Source organism: Rhipicephalus microplus, unplaced genomic scaffold (genome assembly GCF_043290135.1).
Source record: "Rhipicephalus microplus isolate Deutch F79 unplaced genomic scaffold, USDA_Rmic scaffold_115, whole genome shotgun sequence".
NCBI lineage: Eukaryota > Metazoa > Arthropoda > Arachnida > Ixodida > Ixodidae > Rhipicephalus > Rhipicephalus microplus.
Genome location: NW_027464687.1, coordinates 102,501 through 115,000, shown reverse-complemented (window position 1 = coordinate 115,000; position 12,500 = coordinate 102,501). Strand labels below are relative to the sequence as shown.

The window sequence follows — 12,500 nt, the reverse complement described above, 5'->3', positions numbered from 1 at the left end:
CCAAGTACGGAAGGAACGGCGCGGAGAGGGCTCGAGACAAAGCTCGACCCTAAACCGCGCCAAGTACGGAGGGAACAGCGCGGCTAAGGGCTCGAAACAAACCCTAAACCGCGCCAAGTACGGAGGGAACAGCGCGGCTAAGGGCTCGAAACAAACCCTAAACCGCGCCAAGTACGGAAGGAACGGCGCGGAGAGGGCTCGAGACAAAGCTCGACCCTAAACCGCGCCAAGTACGGAGGGAACAGCGCGGCTAAGGGCTCGAAACAAACCCTGAACCGCGCCAAGTACGAAAGGAACGGCGCGCAGTAGGGGTTTAAAACAAAGCTGGTCCCAAAACCGCGCCAAGTACGAAAGGAACAGCGCGGTCGAGACTCGGAAGAAAAAGCTTTCAAAGTGTCGTAGCACGATGCACACTGCTGTTCGTGTGGAACAAACGTGACTACCGTGCTGTACGGTGGAGTTCTGTGCGCAAAAGCGGCGGGTGTGTTTCTAAGCACCACAGCGTTGTGTCAAAAAAGAGGTGCCTGAGAGAAACGCATGCGACTGCCGTGCTTTGCGGCATAGCACCGTGCACAAAAACGGTGCGCATGCAAGAGGTGTCAGAGCTAGCGAACTTTTGCCACGAGCAACAGGTCACTAAAAGCCTATAGATGACGGTGTTGGAGGAAAAGAAAAATATCGAGAAAGCACTGCGGTGTGCCGTGCGTAGGGACGGGCGCGCGTGCCACATGCCGCCGAAATATGGGTGTCGGAGAAAACAGAGTGCCGCGCGTAACGAGGGGCGCGCGTGTTACAGAGAGATATGCCCAAACGCATGAAAGTGTACGCAGGTGTCCTAAGGCAGTTTTTTTTTTTTTTCCTCATTTTGATGTCGCCCCGGCTGACGTGGTTTTCGTTTTTCCGTGCCGCCCCGGCTGACGCGGTTTTCGTTTTTCCGTGCCGCCCCGGCTGACGCAGTTTTTGCGCCGCCCCGGCTGACGCGGTTTTCGCGCCGCCCCGGCTGACGCGGTTCCGACTTTGCACTTTTTGGCTCACCCCGGCTGGCGGCCCACTCACTCGATCGCCAGGTCTGTTTGCCCCGGTGGTTCCACCGCCAGGCTTAAGCGCGAACTTTTTTTGTTTGTTTTCTTTTGATTAAGCGCAAGCTTTTTTCTTTGTTTTCTTTTGATTAAGCGCGGGCTTTTTTCTTTGTTTTTTTTGCATTCGCCCCGGCAGACGCGGTTTTTGCGCCGCCCCGGCTGACGCGGTTTTTGCCGCCCCGGCTGACGCAGTTCGGACTTAGCACTTTTCGGCTGTGCCTGGCTGGCGGCCCACTCACTCGATCGCCATGTCTGTTTGCCACAGTTTTCCCGGTGGTGCCGCACCCGGGCTCGCCCCGGCTGACGCGGTTTCGTGCCGCCCCGGCAGACGCGGTTTTCGCGCCGCCCCGGCTGACGCGGTTTCGTGCCGCCCCGGCAGACGCGGTTTTTTGCCGCCCCGGCAGACGCGTTTTTTTTTTCTTTCGCCCCGGCTGACGCAGTTTTCGCGCCGCCCCGGCAGACGCGGTTTTCGCGCCGCCCCGGCAGACGCGGTTTTTTGCGCCGCCCCGGCTGACGCAGTTCGGACTTGGCACTTTTTGGCTGAGCCTGGCTGGCGGCCCACTCACTCGATCGCCATGTCTGTTTGCCACAGTTTTCCCGGTGGTGCCGCACCCGGGCTCGCCCCGGCTGACGCAGTTTTCGCGCCGCCCCGGCTGACGCGGTTTCGTGCCGCCCCGGCAGACGCGGTTTTTTGCGCCGCCCCGGCTGACGCGGTTTTTTGCCGCCCCGGCTGACGCAGTTCGGACTTGGCACTTTTCGGCTGTGCCTGGCTGGCGGCCCACTCACTCGATCGCCATGTCTGTTTGCCACAGTTTTCCCGGTGGTGCCGCACCCGGGCTCGCCCCGGCAGACGCGTTTTTTTTTTTTCTTTCGCCCCGGCTGACGCAGTTTTCGCGCCGCCCCGGCTGACGCGGTTTCGTGCCGCCCCGGCAGACGCGGTTTTTTGCGCCGCCCCGGCTGACGCGGTTTTTGCCGCCCCGGCTGACGCAGTTCGGACTTAGCACTTTTTGGCTGAGCCTGGCTGGTGGCCCACTCACTCGATCGCCATGTCTGTTAGCCACAGTTTTCCCGGTGGTGCCGCACCCGGGCTCGCCCCGGCTGACGCAGTTTTCGCGCCGCCCCGGCTGACGCGGTTTCGTGCCGCCCCGGCAGACGCGGTTTTCGCGCCGCCCCGGCTGACGCGGTTTTTGCCGCCCCGGCTGACGCAGTTCGGACTTAGCACTTTTCGGCTGTGCCTGGCTGGCGGCCCACTCACTCGATCGCCATGTCTGTTTGCCACAGTTTTCCCGGTGGTGCCGCACCCGGGCTCGCCCCGGCTGACGCAGTTTTCGCGCCGCCCCGGCTGACGCGGTTTCGTGCCGCCCCGGCAGACGCGGTTTTCGCGCCGCCCCGGCTGACGCGGTTTCGTGCCGCCCCGGCAGACGCGGTTTTTTGCCGCCCCAGCTGACGCAGTTCGGACTTAGCACTTTTTGGCTGAGCCTTGCTGGCGGCCCACTCACTCGATCGCCATGTCTGTTTGCCACAGTTTTCCCGGTGGTGCCGCACCCGGGCTCGCCCCGGCAGACGCGTTTTTTTTTTTCTTTCGCCCCGGCTGACGCAGTTTTCGCGCCGCCCCGGCAGACGCGGTTTTCGCGCCGCCCCGGCAGACGCGGTTTTTTGCGCCGCCCCGGCTGACGCGGTTTTTTGCCGCCCCGGCTGACGCAGTTCGGACTTGGCACTTTTTGGCTGAGCCTGGCTGGCGGCCCACTCACTCGATCGCCATGTCTGTTTGCCACAGTTTTCCCGGTGGTGCCGCACCCGGGCTCGCCCCGGCTGACGCAGTTTTCGCGCCGCCCCGGCAGACGCGGTTTCGTGCCGCCCCGGCAGACGCGGTTTTTTGCGCCGCCCCGGCTGACGCGGTTTTTTGCCGCCCCGGCTGACACGGTTCGGACTTTGCACTTTTCGGCTGTGCCTGGCTGGCGGCCCACTCACTCGATCGCCATGTCTGTTTGCCACAGTTTTCCCGGTGGTGCCGCACCCGGGCTCGCCCCGGCAGACGCGTTTTTTTTTTTTTTTCTTTCGCCCCGGCTGACGCAGTTTTCGCGCCGCCCCGGCTGACGCGGTTTCGTGCCGCCCCGGCAGACGCGGTTTTTTGCGCCGCCCCGGCTGACGTGGTTTTTGCCGCCCCGGCTGACGCAGTTCGGACTTTGCACTTTTTGGCTGAGCCTGGCTGGCGGCCCACTCACTCGATCGCCATGTCTGTTTGCCACAGTTTTCCCGGTGGTGCCGCACCCGGGCTCGCCCCGGCAGACGCGTTTTTTTTTTTTCCTTCGCCCCGGCAGACGTGGTTCCCCCCCCCCCCCTCCGTCTTTCTTTTTGTTTTTTTTTTTCGCCGCGGCTGAAGTGGATTTTTCGGTGCCTCGACGCCCCGGTAGTCGCGGTTTTTCCGTTTCCGCACGGCCCCGGCTGACGCTGCTCGGTCACAGTCGCCTTTTGTGGTGATTGCAGACTTCTTGAGCGCGGGTGTTTTTTTTTTTTGTTGTTGTTGTTGTTTTATTACGCATTCGCTCCAGCAGACGCTGTTTAGACTTTTTGTTTCCTCTTTTATCCTGCGACGAGGTGACGAGGTTTATTCGGTGCCCCGCCGCCCCGGCTGAAGTGATTTTTCCTGTCCCGTGCCGCCCCGGCTGACGCGGTTGGGACTTCGCGTTTGTTCGGCCGCCACGGGTTTTGGCGCACTCGCTCGGTTGCTTGTTGTTGCCACTTGTTGCGAACCCAGGTTTCTTGAGCGAGCGCGGGCGTTTTTTCTTCCTTTCTTTCTTTGTTCTATGTGTTAGCGAATCGGCCTTTAATATCACACGAGGACTCACAACCAACAATTTTCAGTTTGAAGTGTAAAAAATCTGCAGGTGTTGACGTAACTGACTTGCCCCGTACCCTTGAGTACATCCATGAAGTTCTCGTAGTACTACTAAATCGCATTATTCCAAGTGGAGAAATTCCCATAAACTTGCAAACCTCTACACGAAAATCGGTGCGCGTGATAAAGTTGAAAATTATCGTCCGATATCAAATGTGCCTTCTATAACACAAATTCTAGGAAAAAAAAAAAAAAAAACACTTGTTCGCCGTTTTCTGCGCCGTGACTGGCAGCACTCCGGCGAAGCGAAACGGGGTCGATTCGAGCACGATATCGGCGTCTTTCGACGTGCTCGCCGGCGACCGTCGCACGAGTACGTCGCACGAGCGCGTCTGCCGGGGCGCCGTTTGCGAAGCCGACGCAAAAGTGGGAACCGCCGCTCGGATGATCGCCGCTTTCGGCAGAGTGAGTGTTGGCACTCCGGGGAAGCGAAACAGCGTGAATGCGCCCACGAAATCGGCGTATTTTGAAGTGCCCGCCGGCGACCGTCGCACGAGTACGGTAAACCGCGTCAGCCGGGGCGTAGTTCGGGACGCCGACGAAAAAGTGGGAAGCGCAACTCGGATCTTCGCCGTTTTTGCAGGAGTGAGTGGCGGCCCTCCTGCGAGACCAAGAAGCATCGATTCGTGCACGAATTCGGCGCCTTTCGACGTGATCGCCGGCGACCGTCGCTCGAGTAGGGCAAACCGCGTCTGCCGGGGCGGGCTTCGGGACGCCGATGCGAAAGTGGGAAACGCTGCTCGGATGTTCGCCGTTTTTGGCCGAGTGAGTGCTGGCACACGGGCGAAGCCAAACGGGGCCGATTACGGCACGATATCGGCGTCTTTCGACGTGCCCGCCGGCGACCGTCGCACGAGTACGGTAAACCGCGTCAGCCCGGGCGGAGTTCGGGACGCCGATGCGAAAGTGGAGAACGCCGCTCGGATCTTCGCCGTTTTTGGAGGAGTGAGTGGCGGCACTCCGGAGAAGCCAGGGAGCGCCAATTAGCGCACGATATCGGCGTCTTTCGACGCGCTCGCCGGCGACCGTCGCACGAGTAGGGCAAACCGCGTCTGCCGGGGCGGGGTTTACGACGCCGACGCAAAAGTGGGAACCGCCGCTCGGATGTTGGCCGTTTTTGGCAGAGTGAGTGCTGGCACTCCGGCGACGCGAAAGAGCGCGAATGCGCCCACGAAAGTGGCGTATTTGGACGTGCGTGACGGCGACCGCTGCAGGAGTACGAAAAACCACGTCAGCCGGGGCGAGCGACACACGGCGGTCTGGGTGCTTATCGCTGCTATTATAGGGGCACCCCGGCAGACGCAGAAAAAAAAAAAAAAATTTTCGACCTTCTTTTTTGCTGGTCGAGCTCGGGTAACCCAGGTCGCAATGGGAGCCGCGCACGAAAGCGGCGTCGCGAGACGCGTTCGCGGTCGCTAGTCGCACGAGCTCGGCAACCGCGTCAGCCGGCGCGGAGTTCGGGATGCCGACGGCTAAGTGGGTACCGCTGCTCGGATGTTCGCCGTTTTTGGCCGAGTGAGTGCTGGCACTCCGGTGAAGCCAAGGAGCGCCAATTCGTGCACGATATCGGCGTCTTTCGACGTGCCCGCCGGCCACCGCCGCACGAGTACGGCAAACCGCGTCTGCCGGGGCGGGGTTCGCGACGCGTACGCAATAGTGGGAACCGTCGCTCGGATGTTCGTCGTCTTTGGCCGAGCGAGTGCTGGCACTCCGGCGAAGCGAAACGGGGCCGATTCGGGCACGATATCGGCGTATTTCGACGTGCTCGCCGGCGACCGTCGCACGAGTACGGCAAAGCGCGTCTGCCGGGGCGAGGTTTGCGACGCCGACGAAAAAGTGGGAAGCGCCGCTCGGATCTTCGCCGTTTTTGCAGGAGTGAGTGGCGGCCCTCCTGCGAGACCAAGAAGCATCGACTCGCGCACGATATCGGTGTCTTTCGACGTGCCCGCCGGCCACCGCCGCACGAGTACGGCAAACCGCGTATGCCGGGGCGGGGTTGGCGACGCCGACGCAAAAGTGGGAACCGCCACTAGGATGTTCGCCGTTTTTGGCAGAGTGAGTGCTGGCACTCCGGCGAAGCGAAAGAGCGCGAATGCGCCCACGAAAGTGGCGTGTTTGGACGTGCTTGACGACGACCACCGCAGGAAAACGAAAAACCACGTCAGCCGGGGCGAGCGACCCATGGCGGTCTGGGTGCTTATCGCTGCTATTATAGGGGCACCCCGGCAGACGCAAAAAAAAAAAAAAAAATTTTTTTCGACATTCTTTTTTGCTCGTCGACCTCGGGTGACCCAGGTCGCAGTGGGAGCCGCGCACGAAAGCGGCGTCGCGAGACGGCTTCGCGGTCGCTAGTCGCACGAGCTCGGCAACCGCGTCTGCCGGGGCGGAGTTCGGGACGCCGACGGCTAAGTGGGAAGCGCCGCTCGGATGTTCGCCGTTTGTGGCCGAGTGAGTGCTGGCACTCCGGCGAAGCCAAACGGGGCCGATTCCGGCACGATATCGGCGTCTTTCTACGTGCTCGCCGGCGACCGTCGCACGAGTACGGCAAAGTGCGTCTGCCGGGGCGGGGTTTGCGACGCGTACGCAATAGTGAGAACCGTCGCTCGGATGTTCGTCGTCTTTCGCCGAGCCAGTGCTGGCAATCCGGCGAAGCCGAACGGAGCCGATTCGGGCACGATATCGGCGTCTTTCCACGTGCTCGCCGGCGACCGTCGCACGAGTACGGTAAACCGCGTCAGCCGGGGCGGAGTTCGGGACGCCGATGCGAAAGTGGGAAGCGCCGCTCGGATCTTCGCCGTTTTTGGAGGAGTCAGTGGCGGCACTCCGGTGAAGCCAAGGTGCGCCAATTCGCGCACGATATCGGCGTCTTTCGACGTGCCCGCCGGCCACCGTCGCACGAGTACGGCAAACCTCGTCTGCCGGGGCGGGGTTTGCGACGCCGACGCAAAAGTGGGAACCGCCGCTCGGATGTTCGCCGTTTTTGGCAGAGTGAGTGCTGGCACTCCGGCGAAGCGAAAGAGCGCGAATGCGCCCACGAAAGTGGCGTGTTTGGACGTGCTTGACGACGACCACCGCAGGAAAACGAAAAACCACGTCAGCCGGGGCGAGCGACCCATGGCGGTCTGGGTGCTTATCGCTGCTATTATAGGGGCACCCCGGCAGACGCAAAAAAAAAAAAAATTTTTTTCGACATTCTTTTTTGCTCGTCGACCTCGGGTGACCCAGGTCGCAGTGGGAGCCGCGCACGAAAGCGGCGTCGCGAGACGGCTTCGCGGTCGCTAGTCGCACGAGCTCGGCAACCGCGTCTGCCGGGGCGGAGTTCGGGACGCCGACGGCTAAGTGGGAACCGCCGCTCGGATGTTCGCCGTTTGTGGCCGAGTGAGTGCTGGCACTCCGGCGAAGCCAAACGGGGCCGATTCCGGCACGATATCGGCGTCTTTCTACGTGCTCGCCGGCGACCGTCGCACGAGTACGGCAAAGTGCGTCTGCCGGGGCGGGGTTTGCGACGCGTACGCAATAGTGAGAACCGTCGCTCGGATGTTCGTCGTCTTTCGCCGAGCCAGTGCTGGCACTCCGGCGAAGCCGAACGGAGCCGATTCGGGCACGATATCGGCGTCTTTCCACGTGCTCGCCGGCGACCGTCGCACGAGTACGGTAAACCGCGTCAGCCGGGGCGGAGTTCGGGACGCCGATGCGAAAGTGGGAAGCGCCGCTCGGATCTTCGCCGTTTTTGGAGGAGTCAGTGGCGGCACTCCGGTGAAGCCAAGGTGCGCCAATTCGCGCACGATATCGGCGTCTTTCGACGTGCCCGCCGGCCACCGTCGCACGAGTACGGCAAACCTCGTCTGCCGGGGCGGGGTTTGCGACGCCGACGCAAAAGTGGGAACCGCCGCTCGGATGTTCGCCGTTTTTGGCAGAGTGAGTGCTGGCACTCCGGCGAAGCGAAAGAGCGTGAATGCGCCCACGAAAGTAGCGTATTTGGACGTGCTTGACGGCGACCGCCGCAGGAGTACGAAAAACCACGTCAGCCGGGGCGAGCGACCCACGGCGGTCTGGGTGCTTATCGCTGCTATTATAGGGGCACCCCGGCAGACGCAGAAAGAAAAAAAAAAATGGGGACATGGCGTGCGTCACCGTGCGGCTTCGCAGCGTTGCCGAAGTCGCCGAGCCCTTCGACTGAGCCGAACGGCGGACAGGGAACGTTGGTCGGCCGTTCTAACCTGTCGGTGCCACGCCGAGACGTCGTTAAGGAAAACCGCGTCGTGGGCCTCTACGACGCCGTCGAGTCGTTGTACGTTTGGTGTCCAGCGTGTCGGCGGCGAGTAGCGGACACGTCGTTCACGACTTCGGTCTTTCGCAGTCGACGCGAACTTGCGGAGAGTCGTGGTGCCTCACGTTTTCGGCAGAAACCGCGGCGGAATTTTCCCGTGCGTGCGCGCACGACCTCGGTGCTGTGCCGTCAGCGTAGTGTTGCACAAACTCGTGGCCTACCCAAGGTGCGGTACGTTTGCGGCCGTATCCTCGGTGGGAATTTCGTGAGTAGGGTCGCAAATTCTACGACCTCGGCGGGTTTGAGAGCGACGTAGACTTGTGGCACGCTCAACATGCCACACGTTTCGGGGCACACCCGCGGTGAAATTTTCTCGAGTACGCTCGTATTAGGGCCCAAGGAGGTCTGGGTACTTATCGCTGCTATTATGTGGGGGTTCTCGTGAGCGGCGTACGCGAAAGCGACCGGGTGTCTGATATGCGGCGGGCTTCGGCCTCGTCAAGCGTGTCCTCGGGTCTGCTCCAGGGGAATCCACGGCAGTCGTCTGCAGCCTCATCCGCTTGATGCGTTAGGGGCTGGTTGTCGGACGGTGCCGTTTTACCACGATATCGAGGTGTGTTCCGTGTCGTCCTCGGGCGATTCAGATGCGAAAGCGCCGAAGACGCGGGCGTGACCCGTCGTCTGGCGGCTTTGCAGTCTCGGCTCCGTTGCTAGTTCCGGCCGGTCCACCGACAGTGCAGCGGGCTTGGGCAACCCGCACGGCGCGACCGAGTCGATGCAACGAAAAAGAGCGAGCATGAACGTGCTTCTTGCCGCACGGCTCCCACTCGTCTTTCGGGAAGGTTGTGCCGTAGCGAGCTCGAACGCCGTCATCTCGGAGTGCAAAATAAGCGTGTTGGGGCGCCTGAAGGTGGCCTCCGCCGCACACAGACTGCGTCCGGCCCGCCGAGGGCGAGGACGGACGCGCAGTCGAACGATTACCTGGTTGATCCTGCCAGTAATCATATGCTTGTCTCAAAGATTAAGCCATGCATGTCTAAGTACATGCCGAAATAAGGCGAAACCGCGAATGGCTCATTAAATCAGTTATGGTTCCTTAGATCGTTTCTTCCTACTTGGATAACTGTGGCAATTCTAGAGCTAATACATGCAGTGAGCCTGGAGCCCTTTGGGTAACGGGTGCTTTTATTAGACCAAGATCGATCGGGTTTCGGCCCGTATTGTGTGGTGACTCTGGATAACTTTGTGCTGATCGCATGGCCACGAGCCGGCGACGTTTCTTTCAAGTGTCTGCCTTATCAACTTTCGATGGTAGGTTACTTGCTTACCATGGTTGTTACGGGTAACGGAGAATCAGGGTTCGATTCCGGAGAGGGAGCCTGAGAAACGGCTACCACATCCAAGGAAGGCAGCAGGCGCGCAAATTACCCACTCCCGGCACGGGGAGGTAGTGACGAAAAATAACAATACGGGACTCTTTTGAGGCCCCGTAATTGAAATGAGTACACTCTAAATCCTTTAACGAGGATCAATTGGAGGGCAAGTCTGGTGCCAGCAGCCGCGGTAATTCCAGCTCCAATAGCGTATACTAAAGCTGCTGCGGTTAAAAAGCTCGTAGTTGGATCTCAGTTCCAGACGAGTAGTGCATCTACCCGATGCGACGGCTCGGACTGAACATCATGCCGGTTCTTTCTTGGTGCACTTCATTGTGTGCCTCGAGATGGCCGGTGCTTTTACTTTGAAAAAATTAGAGTGCTCAACGCAGGCGAGTCGCCTGAATAAACTTGCATGGAATAATAGAACAAGACCTCGTTTCTGTTCTGTTGGTTTTTGGAATACGAGGTAATGATTAAGAGGGACGGACGGGGGCATTCGTATTGCGGCGCTAGAGGTGAAATTCTTGGACCGTCGCAAGACGAACTACTGCGAAAGCATTTGCCAAGAATGTTTTCATTGATCAAGAACGAAAGTCAGAGGTTCGAAGGCGATCAGATACCGCCCTAGTTCTGACCATAAACGATGCCAACCAGCGATCCGCCTGAGTTACTCAAATGACTCGGCGGGCAGCTTCCGGGAAACCAAAGTATTTGGGTTCCGGGGGAAGTATGGTTGCAAAGCTGAAACTTAAAGGAATTGACGGAAGGGCACCACCAGGAGTGGAGCCTGCGGCTTAATTTGACTCAACACGGGAAAACTTACCCGGCCCGGACACTGGGAGGATTGACAGATTGAGAGCTCTTTCTTGATTCGGTGGATGGTGGTGCATGGCCGTTCTTAGTTGGTGGAGCGATTTGTCTGGTTAATTCCGATAACGAACGAGACTCTAGCCTATTAAATAGGTGCGGGGTTCCCAGCACCTTACAACCTTCTTAGAGGGACAAGCGGCTCCTAGCCGCACGAAACAGAGCAATAACAGGTCTGTGATGCCCTTAGATGTCCGGGGCCGCACGCGCGCTACACTGAAGGAAGCAGCGTGTCTTTATCCCTGTCTGAAAAGACTGGGTAACCCGTGGAACTTCTTTCGTGATTGGGATAGGGGCTTGCAATTGTTCCCCTTGAACGAGGAATTCCCAGTAAGCGCGAGTCATAAGCTCGCGTTGATTACGTCCCTGCCCTTTGTACACACCGCCCGTCGCTACTACCGATTGAATGATTTAGTGAGGTCTTCGGACCGATGTCCGGCGCGGCCTTTCGGTTGCGCCGGTCTGTTGGAAAGATGACCAAACTTGATCATTTAGAGGAAGTAAAAGTCGTAACAAGGTTTCCGTAGGTGAACCTGCGGAAGGATCATTAACGGATTGTGAAGGGTGAGCGCCTCAGCTGCGTCTGCGCCCGACACTTTCTGCCGCTGACCCCGTTTGGACGCGGGGTCGGCTTTTCCCCACGGGGCTGCCTGAATGTGGAGCGGCACCCCGTGACAAATTGTTGCGCCCAGCGGACGCCAACACCGCGACCTTGGACGGTCGGCCAGGTGGCGGACGCGGGTACAAACGGCGCAACGCACTCATAGGTCGGCTTTCGACCCGCCACTGCACCGTGGCTCGAAGCGCTCGAAATGCGCGACCCGACCGCTGCGGGACCGCCTAGTACTGTAAACAGGAGCGGCGGAGCGCGAACGGCGAGTCGTGGTTACGTCGGTAGAAGGCGAGGCTGCGCGTTCCCGAAACGCCAGCCGAGTGCCCTCCCGACCGTTCGAGCGTGCAAGAACGAGACCCGACAATCGCGCGGCGACTGCCAAGTACGAGAGGAACGGCACAAGCGTCGGCGGTCGGTCAAGGAACTGGCGATGTGACGGGTCCGCTGTGCACCAGTGCATACCGTCCCGCCGTCCGCGGCAAGCGCTTCCGCGTCCTCGGGTGACGGAGGCTGCCGGTCGGTTCTTGCAGGCGAGGGATCTCGCTGGCACCGGTTCGCGTTGACGCGCGGCCGGTCATGGCACGGCGATGCGACGGCCGAGGTGCGCAGTACTCGATGGAGGAACCGCACGCTCCGATGACCGTCCCGCCCTCCGCGGCGTATGCGTACCGACCGTAATGGTTGCAGCAGCGCCGGCCGGCTTTTGAATTCGCCACACGAAACACGGTGCGAGATCGCGGTTAGGGGAGCGTCGACGTTGCCAGGCGTTTTGCTTGCTGCCGAGGGAAAGGCGGCACGGCCACGTCGCGCTCGTCGCGATTAGCGGGTCTGCGCGCTTTGGGAAGGTGCCGCAACGACTTGCCGAAAGAGGAAGCACGGAAGAACGAGGGACTTGGACGTCCCGACAATTGAACGCACTTGCGGCCAGGCCCTTGCTGGCTTCGTTCTTCCGCCTCGAGTAGGCTCGTACGCGGCTCCGGCGCCGAAAGTGGTCCTTGGCACCGACTTCGGTGGACGTGGGAAGTGCCGCGCAAGTACGGCGCGCCTGGCTCCACCTGTTGGCTAAAGTAGGCAGCCGGATCGGCATTTTGGTGTGCGGTGGCAAACCGTGGATGCGAAAAAAGCTTGTGCGATTTCGTGGAACAAAAAGCGGGGGTCCCCCTTTTTATGCGGAGGAGACCGACCCGCCCGCCGTGGTGAACCGCGACGCCACGGTAAAAACGGGAGAGGCTTGTCGATGGGACCGTGCATCCCGCGCTCCACGGAGGCCGGGAGGCGGCCGCCCGAGGAAATGTGTAGCCGTCGAGGCCCGCATCTGCGTGCACTCTTATCCAAATGGGTGTACCGCAGGCATTTTCTGGTTAGGCGGGCCAATGAGAGCGAGCACACAACGATA

At 60.4% G+C, this 12,500-nt stretch overlaps 1 non-coding gene across 1 annotated transcript; it reads left to right on the top strand.

The window, feature by feature from the left end:
* Nucleotides 1–9,226: 9,226 nt before the first annotated feature.
* LOC142790577 (small subunit ribosomal RNA) lies at nt 9,227–11,041 on the top strand. Its single transcript, XR_012889622.1, has one exon. It is a non-coding gene; the product is annotated as a small subunit ribosomal RNA (ribosomal RNA).
* Nucleotides 11,042–12,500: the final 1,459 nt, after the last annotated feature.